Here is a 12,884-nt window from a genome sequence, read left to right on the forward strand (position 1 = left end):
ATCCTGGTGGCTATATTGTTTTCAAAGATTACACCTCCTCTGCTTGAGTCCTGAATAGTAATGAACCAAAAGCGGTCCAAATAAATGGGAACATTAGCTCCTGAACTTAACCACCAATTAAGATTAGAGGAAGTAATATTAACTTCAGGATTAAAGCTTACTGACCTAAAGGTGGTATCTTCTGGACCTTCAACTACATGAGCTTAAAGTTTCGAGGAATCAGAAGGCTTGCGAAAGGGCTCCCTCTTCCGATGATAACAGTCTCTCACAAGATGATTGATCCTTTTACTCACAAAGCAGAACTTATTACTTGGACCTTAGACAGGCTTAATGGATCTAATATTATTGGCCTTGAAGTTTTTATCCTTAGGCTTGAACTTATTTAAGTAGGATCGGTTAGGATGGTTTGTTTGGTATTGTTGGTTTGGTTGAAAATTAGATTTTGATTTGGATTTGGTAAGGGTCAGATTAGCTTGAGCATCTGGGACTCTGGTTTGTTGGGTTTATCATCTATCCTAATTGAATTGAGAAGTTGAGTTAGGGTTAGTTCTCCTTGCTTATGGAGCTGACCTTTAGCAAAGCCATCCAAAGAAAGAGGCAATTTATCAAGAAGGCTCGAGACCTTAAATTCTTCAGAGAGAGTGGTTCCATTGGTTTGAAGCTTCCTGAGATATTCTTGAAATTAATGGAGTTGGTCATTTATAGGTTTATCATCTACCATAACATATCTAAGAAATGATGCGTTGTTGAACCGCTCAACACCAGCATCATCCAGACCATACTAAGACTCTAGGTTATCCCATAATTTTTTTACACACTTTGCAGATAGATAAACATCATAGAGTAAATCAGAAAGAGCACTTAGAATTCTACCCTTACAAAGATAGTCTTCTTCATGAAGAAAAAATGGGTAGTTCAAAGCATGTATTTTTAAAATTTTTTAGCGAAATAATAAAATATTAAATATTTTAATCTTCTAAATATATCTTAGATCAGATCTAAACTACTATTAAGAATCTATGACATGAAAAAATTTACTTATAAAATCTGATAAAAAATAAAAAACTACATCGATCATATCGATGCCCTGAATTTGATCTAACTTTTAGATTATGTCGGTAGAGTTCAGAACTCATCACCTTTTCACAGGTCGATGATCTTCACTATTGGTAAGTATGATACAAAGCTCTCGCTGATGTCGAGCAGCCGCATAGGTCATCCGACCTCTACAGATCATCCACTCGAAGCTCTGATCGGATCTTCCTTCGCGGGAGTGCTAGTTCGCGTCGAAAGCTCTGGATGGCTGATCCAATCTCCTTTCTTCAGATCTCTCAAACTCTTCCAGATTAGAAGATAAAGCTTTACGAGGAGGTGGTGGTGTGAAAGATTGAACAAGACTCACTCTTGTATTTTTCTTCTCATAAAATCTAGAGATGAAACCCTAGAACCCATAGATCACGCCCGAGAGGAAGAACACTTCCTCTGTTTCTCATGCACGGAAGTCCAACCCACTCTTAACTTTTTACATCCTCTTTCTCAGGTTTTTCACACCAAAAATCACTTCTAATCTCACACAAAACTGATCCTCTTTTAAGGTTGGCGTCCCATGAAAAATAAGGATAAGAATAAGGTAGTTTTGGTTCAAATTCAAGTGTTGGTTGATCCTTATCACCAATTCAAATCAAATTTGAATTAAATTTTGAATCAAACTTTATCTTTATCTTAAAAACTCAAAAAGAGATCGACTAACATCAGAATAGTGTAAAAAATCTCATGCAAAAATACTTTATGCATGGAGAAATATGGTGGCATGAAGAAGAGAGTCCAACTCAATTTGGACTCTAGGTTTTCATTCAAATTCAAATCAATTTGAACTCAAATTTAAACCAACCAATTTGTAATTCAAAAAGACTCAGATGAGGATGTGAGACAGGCTTTTGGGTATGAGAAAAAATCATATAAAATATTTCTCATGTGAAGAATAAGAGGGTGTAGATAAAGGAGATGCAAGTGATTCGAATTCGAATTATTTTTCTTATCCAATTAGATTCTTAACCCAACCAAATTAGGTTAAATCTAATTAGACCATTAAATCTAATCTAATTAGGTAGTAAATAGCCTTGATTAAATCTTAATTAAATCTAAAATTAATCAAACTCAAGTCCTGATCATATCAGGAATCGAATACTCTTAGCGATTAGGTCATCTCATAACCTAATCGGATCAAACCAAATTGAATCCAATTCAATTAAATTCGATCCAAATCTCAATGCCCAATCAATTTGAGTTAATTAATAATCTAATTACTAATCAATCCTTCTATAATTTACCAACAATTAGCGAATTGATTTATTATAATTTTTGCATAGAATTAATCATCAATTGAATTGACTGTTTTATCCTAGAACGATTCTTAATCGTTGATTATCCATATGATCAGTCAGAAACTCCTTTTGAGTGTGACCCCATAGATTCAAACCTAAGCTAGTAGTATGAAAATAATCTTTCTATACCAATCAAAGTGACCATCTAGTAATAATATCCGACGTTCGGATAGATTGAAAGATTGCAAAACATCATTCAAGAACTTATTGGCATATGGTTACCGTATAATTCATCTCTTTGACCCAAATGCTCAAGGTGACCTAAGGTTTAGCTGTCAACCCTGATATGGTCATCCACATTATATTTTAATTTTCAAAATTCATCACATAGATTATCCTGGTCAAGATTTTACTAAATTAAAACACACCGATATATTAACTCCTACTTATTCGGAGGGGTCAATTCCATCTTGACTTACACACTGACTTCGCAAGTACTTGACTATGTCTAGAAATCTTTTATCATTGAATAAAAAATTCAAGTAGTCCAGCACCAAAGCATAGTGAGTTGCTTGCAAGTCACCGTGGTGATCTCAGGTCGGAAGAACACTTATACCCATATCCTTTACGAGCTACTCTTGACAGTAGAGTGCTCAGCAATTGATCACGTTCAGTGAGATATACTCCTACATCTCACTTACATGCCATGCCAGTATCTCCACACCCTTTGGTTAAGAGGACAACCAATGTACATGGCACACAACGATCTATACTTCATATAGCTATCGTTCTAATAATAGCCTATTATTTGATCATGAACTTAAAATTTAAGGACTAAATGATATATCCTCTTATATCGAATCAAATAATCTTAAGGACTTTATCACATAACAGGAGTTCAAAATGAGATGTACATAGTGATGAAAAAATTAAATAATATTTATTAATTTAATAATTTATATATAATTATAAAGATAAGTACAACCGTCAACAGACTGATGATTGACTTTCGGACATAATTTTCAACAACTCTCATTTGGACTAAAGTCAATTGGTGTAGTATCGTATACCGATCTTTGATTTGTAGTCTTCGAACTCCTTGACATCGAAGGCTTTAGTAAATGGGTCAGTCAGATTCTCCTTTCCGTCGATCTTTTGAAGCTCGATGTTATCTCTATCTACGATCTCTCAGATCAGGTGGTAGCAGTGCAGAATGTGCTTGATCTGCTGATATGATTTCGATTTCTTCGTCTGAGTAATGGCACTAGTACTGTCACAGTACAACAAGATGGGGCCATTAAGTGAGGATGCCACTCCGAGCTTGTTGATGAACTTTCGTAACCACACAGTTTTTTTTGCAGCATCGGATGCCATGATATATTCCACCTCACAAGTAGAGTTGGCCACAATGTGCTGTTTGAAATTTTTTCAGTAGATTGCTCCACCATTCAGAGTATAAATATATCCCGATATGCTCTTGCTATCGTCATGATTCGATTGAAAACTGGAGTCTATAAACTCCACAAGTTTTAAGTTGGATTCTCCATAGATAAGCCATTGATCCTTAGTATTTCTTAAATACATAAGGATGATCTTTACGACCTTCCAATGATCTCATCTGGATCGGACTGATATCTGCTCACTACTTCTAATGAGTATACTACGTCCGATCGCGTACATATTATGGCGTATATAATAGATCCCACTATCGAAGCATATAGAATTCTACTCTATGCTCTCTCTCTTGAGGAGTTGTCGGACAATCACTCTTCAAGAGAGAAATTTCTTGGCCTATCGAAAGATAGTCTTTCTTAAAATTCTCCATGCTGAACCTTTTCAACATAGTATCAATGTACGTCGACTGGGATAATCCAAACAACCTTTTAGATCTATCTCTATAGATTTTCATCCGAAGGAAGAATGATGCTTTTTTCAAGTCTTTCATGAAAAACTATGATGACAACCAAACTTTTATTTCCTGTAATACAGGGATGTCACTCCCGATTAAGAGAATATCATCGACATACAAAACAATAAATACTATCACAGAGTTATTAACCCATTTGTATATGCAGGGTTCCTCTCTATTCTTAATGAAGCCATACGTTCTGATCACTTTATCAAAATGCATGTTCCAACTCTAAGATGTCTACTTAAGTCCATAGATGGACCTTTGAAGCTTGCACACCTTAGACTTATCTATGGATATGAAACTTTCAGATTGCATCATATACACCTCTTCTTCTAGCTCTCCATTTAAGAAGACTGTTTTCACATCTATTTGTCAGATTTCATAGTCCAGATATGCTGCTATCATAAGCATAATCTGAATAGACTTGAGTATTTCCACAGAAGAAAATATCTCTTCATAATCAATACCATAATACTGACGGTAACTCTTGACAACCAGACGGGCTTTAAGGTCTCCACCTTTTCGTATGTGCCCCTCTACTTTTTGAAGATCCACTACACCCTATGAGTTTTATCCCTTCAGGTGGGTCAACCAATGTCCATACATTATTGATTTTTATGGACTTCATTTCGGATTTCATAGCTTCCAGCCACTTATCAGAGTCAGACCTCTGCATCGCATCCATATAGATGATCGAATCCTCATTATTCTCATCGAGTTTAACTGGATCTCCATCTCGGATTAAGAAACCATAGTATCTATCCGGTTGATGCAGTACTCCACTGAATCTCCTTAAAGATATTTCTACAATAGATTTCGGATTTGATCTAATCAAGTCCGACTCTATGGGTTTACTAGATTGTGTCGGTTCTTCTACCGATCGAACTTCATCAAGTTCAATCTTTGAGGCAATAGTTCCTTCACCAAGAAACTCTTTTTCTAAAAAGACTGCCCTATTGCTAACGAACAACTTCTATTCGTCAGCAAGGTAGAAATAATATCCTCTGGTCTCTTTTGGATACCCTACAAATAGACATTTGTCAAACCTAGCTCCAAGCTTGTCAGTTTTTAAACGTTTGACATAAGCCGGACATCCTCAAACTCTAAGGTGAGAGAGTACTGGCTTACGTCCTGTCCACATCTCATGTGGTGTTTTACTTACAGACTTACTCAAAATTTTATTTAAAATATAACAAGCCGACTCGAGTGCGTATCCCTAAAAAGATGTCGGTAGACTTGCAAAGCCCATCATAGATCGAACCATGTCTAACAGGGTTCAATTCCTCTTTTTCGATACACCATTATGCTGTGGTGTTCTAGAAGGGATCCATTGTAAGAGAATTTCATTCTCTTCTAAGTATGTCAGAAACTTACTGGAGAGGTATTCTCCTCTTCGGTTGGACCGAAGAGTTTTAATACACTTTTCAGTTTGTTTCCCTACTTCATTATGGAATCATTTGAATATTTCAAATGATTCTGACTTATGTATCATTAAGTAGATGTGTCCATACCTCGATAGATCATCTGTAAATATAATGAAATAATAATATTCACCTCTGGCACTAGTGTTCATTGGTCCACGAATATCAGTATGTATCAGATCTAAAACTTCACTGGCTCGCTTACCTTTTCCAGTAAAAGGTGATTTGATCATTTTTTCAAGAAGACAGGACTCACAGGTTGGGAGTGATTCACAATCACTAACTTCGAAGATTCTCTCTTATGTCAACCTGTTTATTCTATTCTTGTTAACATGACCTAACCTACAATGCCAAAGGTAGATATCAAAGACATCACTAATTTTAGGATGTTTGTTGGACGTGTACATTATACTAACAGGTTGTGACAATATGTAAATACCATTATTCAGCTGTCCATTCATCACATTAACATCATTTAAAATGATATTAAAATTATTTTTTTTATTAAAATTTCATAACCGTACAGGGCCAAAAGGCCTACAGAAATAATATTCAATAAAAAGGAAGGATAAAAGTGACATTCACTTAGAACAATTACATTAGACTTGAATACAAGCTTAATAGTCTCTAACGCTAGAACTGGAACTAGTCTTCCATCTCCAATATTAAGGAACCTTTCGTCTTCTTCAAATCTCCTACTAACCTACAGACCCTGCAATAAATTATAAATATTAAAAGGGCTTTCGGTATCTAATACCCAGGTAGTAGAATCATAAATTGAGAAATTACAATGTGTTATCATATAATTACCTTGTCCAGCAACAACTTGCTTCTTTCTCGATCTGTTCGGATTCAGGGAGGCAATGTATTGAGGATAATTTCTTATTCAGTACCCCTGCTTCTTGTAGTAAAAGTATTTCGCTTGACTCTGATCGGACTTGGGTTTCTTGGTCTGACTGGGCTTGGATGCCCCAGTACTTTACACTCTTTTCTTGTTCTTCTTATTCTTTTTTTCTTTCTTAAAGGGTCGACGTCTAGAAGAAAACCCTCCCACAATATTCACCGACTTCTTTTGGAGCTGGTGATCCTTCTCAAAATTTTATAACAACCCTAGTAAATCGTGGTAGTTAACTGCAGGCTTTATCATTCTAAAATGAGTAAGGAAAGGGAGGTAGAACTTGGGTAGAGAGTTCAAAATAGCATCTTTCTCCAAATGTTCATGCAGGGGAAAGTCGAGCTTGCTTAGGCGCTCAATCATTTCGATCATATACAATACATGATCAGTGACTGATGCTCCTTCTCTCATTCGAGTATTGAAGATGGCACAACTAGTCTTATGCCTCTCAACATCATCGGGTGTGCCAAAAGACTCGTTCAACATTTACAACATGTCCTGTAGCTGAGCATTCTCGAAATGACGGCTAAACTCATCATTCATCGTCGTCAGCATAATACAACGAATCATAGTCCGATCATTGAGCTGCTTCGGATAAGTATCTCTGATCGAGCTACGTACGTTTGGAGCTGGCTCCTCAGATGTCGGATCAGTTAACACATACAAGATCCGTTCGTGCTCTAAAATAATTTTGAGCTTTCGATACTAGCTATCGAAATTTGATCCCATCAATTTATCACTATCTAATAGTGATCGGAGCGACAAGATAGTGGCCATAACTATAAAAGAAAAATCAGAACTTAATTAGTATATGAATTGATTAAGCCTAAAGACATGGATTTTAGTCTAAATTTTTTTTTACTATTTTATTCGAATTGATAGCCTCTACCTTCAATTCAAGAAATTATACTAATTTCTTAGTGAGTACTAAAATCCACATGGACTGCATATGGGCCCAAATGTGGCTCGACCAATCTTTATGTACCCATAGATAGGTTCTTAACCAATTATTTTATCAAATAATTTTTAGTATTCAATTTTGCCCCAGACACCTCTTCAGCAAGCGATGGTGTCTCCACTGAAAGTTCTTGTTAGGTCCAGCCATTAACATGCCAAAATTTAGTATATCTAACAAACGAGTGATCAGATCTGAGTGTGGCTCGGCCAACCTGACCATCATCAGAAAGACACAACTAAAATAATATATTATGAATGATAATTCTGACAGCCAGATGAGCACCAGGCGTGTGGTGCCTCCAATGATCATCTAAACCATTGGACTCATTATCACCCAACTTAATGGGAGGCTATGATCTAGTTATCACCATAACTATTTCATTTTTAGGAATCTAACAATTTTAAAGAATTTTATTAGTTGAATTGAGAGATAAGAAAGACTTAACCAATTAATCTTAATCTTCCCACTGACTTCACCAAGTCAGATTAAAGAATATTAGATAAAAGCTAGTCCAACCAACCAGTCATAAATTCTTCTATTGATTTCACCAAGTCATGAAGAGAACTCAAGATAAGTCGAACTAGGGGCACTTAAATCAATCACACTGATTTTCTAGTTAGCATGGGTCAACTCCAATCATTAAGTGATCTAATTAAAATATAATTCACCATATTGGCCAGATAAGTGAGATCGATGGGAGAGATATGCCATTAACTCGACATAGACTCAATCTATGTAAGTAGCTCTCAATTAATGACCACCGATCAAAATTGCCATATTTATCTTAAACACCAACTGATTAATCATTTTCAATTTGATCAACTTATAAACTTGGATTCAATCATAAAGCTACGATCAAAGTCTATATTGATCTAATCAAAGATATGGACTTGACCAACTACATCTATTGAAATTGATCAAGAGAAAAAATTGATCCAATCAAAATTAACTTTTAATTAGATTTGATCAATTACTAATATAGTCCGTTATCAATGATTTCTAACCCTAGGTCTAACCCAGTTAAATGGACTTGACTCGAGCTAACCCATTAACTCATGAATTATGAAATTAATGCCTTAGATCTTTGATTCTCAAATCTAGATCGCTTAATTCTTAATTAAATTTTGGGCTGATATGGGTTCGGATTCGGGGTTTGAAAATAATTTTTAATTTTATAAAATATTTTTATAATCAATCATCTAATGATCAAGACTCTAATTTTAGATCTAATATATATTATTTCAGATCTAAAATAAAATTTTAAAATTTTTTTTATTATTCATCATCATGAAAAAGATCGCGTAGGACCCTAACACGCCATAGGAGATCCCATCGAATGGATAAATAGAATAGTGAAATCTTGATTTCTCCTATGATCGGACAGCTATGGGGATCTATCCAATCAGATTACTATACTACTCAGATTCAAAATTAACTATTTATATCTAATTTAAATAATTAAAATCAGATTATATACAAAAAAATTATGTCATAAGAAATCTGGCTCTGATATCATCTGAAGAAAAAATAGATAGTTCAAAGCATGTATCTTTAAAATTTTACAGTAGAATAATAAAAGATTAAATATTTTAATTTTTTAAATATACCTTAGATTAGATCTAAACTATCATTAAGGATCTATGACATAAAAAAATTTACATATAAAATCTGATAAAAAATAAAAAAATTACATCGATTACATCGATATCCTGAATCTGATCTAACTTTTAGATTATGTCGATAAAGTGCAGAACTCATCATCTTTTTACGGGTCGATGATCTCCACTATTGGTAAGTATGGTATAAAGCTCTCGCTGATGTCGAGCAGTCGCATAGGTCGTCCGGTCTCTACAGATCATCCACTCGAAGCTCTGATCGAATCTTCCTTTACGGGAATGCTAGCTCGCGTAGAAAGCTCTGGATGACTGATCCAAGCTCCTTTCTTTAGATCTTTCAGACTTTTCTAGATCAGAAGATGAAGCTTTACGAGGAGGTGGTGGTGTGAAAGATTGGACAAAACTCACTCTTGTATTTTTCTTCTCACAAAATCTAGAGATGAAACCCTAGAACCCACAGCTCACACTCGAGAGGAAGAATACTTCCTCTGTTTCTCACGCATGAAAGTCCAACCCACTCTCAATATTTTACGTCCCCTCTCTCAAGTTTCTCACATCAAAAATCACTTCTAATCTCGCATAAAATTGATCTCCTTTTAAGATTGGCGTCCCATAGAAAATAAGGATAAGAATAAGGTAGTTTCGGTTCAAATTCAAGTGTTAGTTGATCTTTATCACCAATTCACCAATTCAAATCAAATTTGAATTAAATTTTGAATCAAACTTTATCTTTATCTTATAAACTCAGAGAGGGATCGATCAACATCAGAATGGTATAAAAAATCTTATGCAAAAATACTTTATGCATGGAGAAATATGGTAGCGTGAAGAGGAGAGTCCAACTCAATTTGGACTCTAGATTCTTATTCAAATTCAAACTAATTTGAACTCAAATTTAAATCAACCAATTTTTAATTCAAAAGGACTCAGATGAGGATGTGAAAAAGGCTTCTGGGCATGAGAAAAAATCACATAAAATATTTTTCACATGAAGAATAAGAAGGCGCAGATAAAGGAGGTGCAAGAGATTCGAATTATTTTTTTCATCCAATTAGATTCTTAACCTAACCAAATTAGGTTAAATATAATTGAACCATTAAACCGAATCTAATTAGGTAATAAATAGCTTTGATTAAATCTTAATCAAATCAAAAATTAATCGAGCTCAAATCCTGATCATATCAGGAATCGAATATCCTTAGCAATTAGGTCATCTAATAACCTAATCAGGTCAAACCAAATTAAATCCAATTCAATTAGAATCGATTCAAACCTCAATACTCAATCAAATTGAGTGAATTAGTAATTTAATTACTAATCAATCTTTTTATAATTCACCAATAATTAGTGAATTGATTTATTATAATTTTTGAGGATTAATTATCAATCGAATTGACTGTTTTATCCTGGAATGATTCTTAATCGTTGATCAGCCATATGATCAGTCAGAAATTTTTTTTAAGTGTGACCCCATAGGTTCGAACCTAAGTTGGTAGTATGAAAACAATCTTTCTATACCAATCAAAGTGATCATCTAGCAATGATATCCGACGTTTGGATAGGTCGAAAGATTGCAAAGCATCATTCAAGAATCTATTGGCATATGGTTACCGTATAATTTATCTCTTTATCCCAAATGCTCAAGGTGACCTAAGGTTTAACTGCCAACCCTGATATGGTCATTTACATTATATTTCAATTTTTAAAATTCATCACATGGATTATTTCGATCAAGGTTTTACTGAATTGAAATATATTGATACATTAACTCCTATTTATTTGGAGGGGTCAATTCCATCTTGAGTCACACATCGATTTCACAAGTATTTAACTATATCCAGAAATTTTCATCACTGAATTAAAAATTCAGATAGTCCGGTACCAAAATATAGTGAGTTGTTTGCAATTCACTGTGGTGATCTCAGATCAAAGGGACACTTATACCCATATCCTTCACGAGCTACTCTTGACAGCTGAGTGCTCAGCAATTGATCACGTTCAGTGAGATGTACTCCTATGTCTCACTTTCAATTTTTAAAATTCATCACATGGATTATTTCGATCAAGATTTTACTGAATTGAAATATATTGATACATTAACTCTTATTTATTCGGAGGGGTCAATTCTATCTTGAGTCACACACCGATTTCACAAGTACTTGACTATGTCCAAAAATTTTTATCACTAAATTAAAAATTCAGATAATCCGGTATCAAAGTTTAGTGAGTTGTTAGCAATTCACTGTGGTGATCTCAGATCAGAGGGACACTTATATCCATATCCTTCGTGAGCTACTCTTGACAGCAGAGTGCTCAGCAATTGATCACGTTCAGTGAGATGTACTCCTATGTCTCACTTGCATGCCATGCCAATGTCTCCACACTCCTTGGTTAAGAGGACAACCAATGTATATGGTACACAACGATCTATACTTGATATAGCTATCGTCTTAATAATAGTATATCATTTGGTCATGAAGTTAAAGTTTAAAGACTAAACGATATATCCTTCTATATCGAATCAAATAGTCCTAAGAATTTCATCACATAACTGGAGTTCAAAATGAGATATACACAATGATGAAAAAATTAAATAATATTTATTAATTTAATAATTCATATATAATTATAAAGATAAGTACAACCGTCAACAGACTGACGATTGACTTTGAGACATAATTCCCAACACTTCAGGGGTGGCAAGAGAGGTTGAACTAGAGGAGACAGAAGATTGGTCAATAATTGACCAGAGCCCCAAAGTGGTTAGCCAAAATTTTATTTGACTTTGCCACCTTCTAAAGTTGGTTCCATCAAATTTGTGAGGTTTAAGACTAAAGGTCTCATCTTTAAGAATAGCTATTTGGTCCAAGTACAGTTCAGAGAGAAAAACTGGCATTTAAAGAAAATTTATTAGTTAGTATTTTTTTTTTAAATTTAACTAGTGGACTTAATAAGTTTTATTAAGGTTGAGCATGCAGCAATACAAATTTTGAAGGGATCTTTAATTAATTTGTACAACACAAAACTAAAAAATAATGCTGGTCAATTAAAAATAATATATAAATATTCAAAGAACATAAGTCCTAAATATATACAAACAATTAAATATGAATGCACTACAAAAATAACTACAAACTTTTTTTTAAGATTGTTATTGAAAAATATATGAAATAATATATATATATATATATATATTTTTTTTTTTTTCGTGACGTGTGTGATACAGTATATGTGATGTGACAAACAATAAAATAAAATACAGGACCTGGCTTGGGAGGTGGTTAAATCACTATCCTAAAAAAGATTTCGATCCTTTCTCGTGCGAAGATTTAAGCCGCACACCCTCCTCCAAAATACAATCCGGAAGTCAAGTACTCCAACATCCGTCGGTGGCACGATCTCGAATGGATACCGATCAGATTCGTCCTTAGCTCAAATAATAATAAAAATAAACAAGAGAGAGAGAGAGCGAAGAGAGAGTTGTGAGAGCGAAGAGAAAATTATTTTTTTTAAAAAAAAGAAAGACTTTCTGTATTTTTTTTTCTCTACAGCGAACTGAGGAAAGAGGGAGGCCTTAAATAGGCCCAAACAGCCGCGGCAGCTGCACATGCGAGAATCACCTCCGGAACAAACACCCGTGCACGGAGCTCCTGCGAAATGGTCGTGAAACAACCGTGCGGCACGAACTGCTCGCAGAACGGCCAAATGGTGGAACGTTCACTTGTACTCAATGCGAAACATTCATGCGCATTCGACAT

At 34.7% G+C, this 12,884-nt stretch overlaps 1 pseudogene; it reads right to left on the reverse strand.

Moving 5' to 3' along the window:
- Positions 1 to 682: 682 nt before the first annotated feature.
- Positions 683 to 12,884, reverse strand: LOC140853976 (uncharacterized; annotated as a pseudogene).

Source organism: Elaeis guineensis, chromosome 15 (genome assembly GCF_000442705.2).
Source record: "Elaeis guineensis isolate ETL-2024a chromosome 15, EG11, whole genome shotgun sequence".
Classification (NCBI taxonomy): Eukaryota; Viridiplantae; Streptophyta; class Magnoliopsida; order Arecales; family Arecaceae; genus Elaeis; species Elaeis guineensis.